This window comes from Oryctolagus cuniculus, chromosome 4, assembly GCF_051225735.1.
Source record: "Oryctolagus cuniculus isolate XC-2025 breed Fujian yellow rabbit chromosome 4, ASM5122573v1, whole genome shotgun sequence".
Lineage (NCBI taxonomy): Eukaryota > Metazoa > Chordata > Mammalia > Lagomorpha > Leporidae > Oryctolagus > Oryctolagus cuniculus.
Window position 1 is genome coordinate 130051643 of NC_142870.1, and position 2416 is coordinate 130054058.

The 2416-nt window shown below is 37.4% G+C and overlaps 1 protein-coding gene across 12 annotated transcripts in view; it reads right to left on the minus strand.

Moving 5' to 3' along the window:
* MED12L (mediator complex subunit 12L) overlaps positions 1-2416 on the minus strand; it is a 360120-nt gene that overhangs the window by 119817 nt on the left and 237887 nt on the right. The gene's annotated exons all lie outside the window — the stretch shown is intronic.

A 2416-nucleotide genomic window follows, 5' to 3' on the forward strand; every position in this document is an offset into this window, starting at 1 on the left:
GTGTGTGTGTGTGTGTGAGAGAGAGAGAGAGAGAGAGAGAGAGAGGAGAAAACAAATGAAAATGGCAGTGATTTTTAAATGAAAATCTATTCTTTCAACTTTATCTGTAGACTTAACATCTTTAAAACTAATGTTAGGAAAAAAATAAAAAATAAAACACCTAGTGCAGAAACAACTCTCCCCCCAACAACAACAAAAAATACCTCTAAGGATTATGGCAGCAGGAACACAAACACACAGCCCAGAATGCTGTCCTATATTCAAAATAAACCTGAGGTTCATAATGGCTAAACAATATTATTCAAAGAGCTGCCCTGAATTTAACAGGATCTTCCAAAGGAGCAGCAACCTAATTATTGTTACAAAGTCCCCTGCGGCTTTTATGAAATATAAAACTGGCTATAAAAATCAGCAGAAAAAAAATATGCAGGTTTACCTTCCGAAAATGTGAACAATCATAAACGTACGGGCTGGTTGTTAGCTGCCCTTTTCATCAGAGCATTATAGTTTTTTCATGACTAAACGTGTACTGCTTCCCCTTCTGAAAGTTAGGTAAGACCAGCTTTCACAAGTCCTAACTTGAGGCTGGCATAATATACTTTCAGACTCACGCATAAAGCCTGCCCTGTGTTAACTTTTTCATGACCAGACTTCATGTGCATCACCAGTCAAAGCAGCACCGAGATATGGATGGACTGACTTCACACTGGAACCTCCAGACACACAGCTTACTGAGTTATAGAGGAAGTGGAAAAGCCCATTCCATACCAGGCCTACCTCAGCAGGGAATGAACACCAGCTCCTCTCCTCCTTAAAAGCAAACACATACAAAGTCAAGGTGCTTCATCATCCAGGAAAAGCTCACAGGTGCCTCTGCATACTTAGAAGAGCCTACCGCAATCCTTTCACAACACACCCCTTTCTCAGCATTTTTTTTTAAAAGGTGCTCACAACCAGGTAATATAATCGTGAGTCATCAAAACAGAGCAGTACACGATCAACATCAGCCTTGCTCTACAATGCAAAAGGAAAAAATCAGTATTAACTGACTCCAGTAAGAAAAACCAACTCAGTTAATATATGTATTAAAAAAATTCAAGGCAAATTGCAGAAGCCTGCCAAATATTTATCCAAATAAGCTCTCTCCTGTAATTTTACACCCATCAGTGGAAATCGGGAGTGGTAAGTCTTTGGATGTGCAGACAATGGCTGAAGTCCTCAGCATAACATTAAAGGGGCTACACAGGATGCTCTCCGTTTGGACGGATGGCTTGTACAACTGGGCAGTTAATTATCCTAGTGGCAAGACTCCAAATTATGAGCAGAACAACACTCATAATTGAAAAATTGCAATGAAAAATGACAAAACACTTGATTGAAAAAGGACAAGTGTCCCAGACTGAGGTCTGTGTGTCATAACCCTCCTGCTCGAAATTCAAGGACCTGGCTTCCAAAGCTAAAAGCAGAGTCCACTACACTTTGTAGCAGAGCTACGAAGTAGCTCCATGAAGGATTGTTTGGAAAGCTAGCCAACTCCTGTTAAGATCAAGCCATCAATTAGTTGGCTAATTTTTATTCAGAGGACTAGCCAAATATCATACCTAATCCTCTCCTAAAAAGAATGGAAAAACACTAAAAGTATAGTTTCCTGTTTCTGTAGAAAATGACATTATAAGAAACATAATTCTCACTCTTCCATTAGCACTTAATTAAACACAGTTTTCAGTACGAACACAGAAAGAAAATCAATAGTACATAATTTCCCAAAGGCATAAGTAAGCAGTAATACGTACTTTAGGTTTACTAACTTCAAAAATGTTTTCATTTATCTACATCAATAATAACAAGTTTTGACTTCATTTAGTGACATTTGGTCTTACTTATTTTTGTAAATGCCGCACACAAGTATCTATCTGATGTTCTGGAGATTATCTGAAAGCTTTAAAAACAACTGCAAAGCAAACTGATTGGATTATATGGATCTGTTGGGTCAGATTCAAGAACAACATTTGGTAGATTCACTGATTCCATCCCCTAACTTTAAAATATTCTGAGTTTTTACAGTCGTATACAAGCAAAAATACATATACAGATCTGATCAGATTCTTGAACAGCAATATAGGTTAGCAAAGTTATCCATTACTACTATAAATATGTTTTAATTTTAGTCTTTAATAAGTAGGGTAGTAAATTTTAAAGAATTTATCACTCATAAAATATATCCTATTCCTTTTAATCCAAAATGTATCTAACAGGAAAACTGAAAATTACATATATTCTAATTTGCATAACGAAGCTCCTTCCCACCCCCCCCCTCCAAAGCAAAAAACCGCAAAACTGGATTTGCTTAGTGGGACCCACCCTGAGATTTTGTCCTGTGCTCCTTAAATAGTCTCTGGTATTCTAAGTTCCAGCC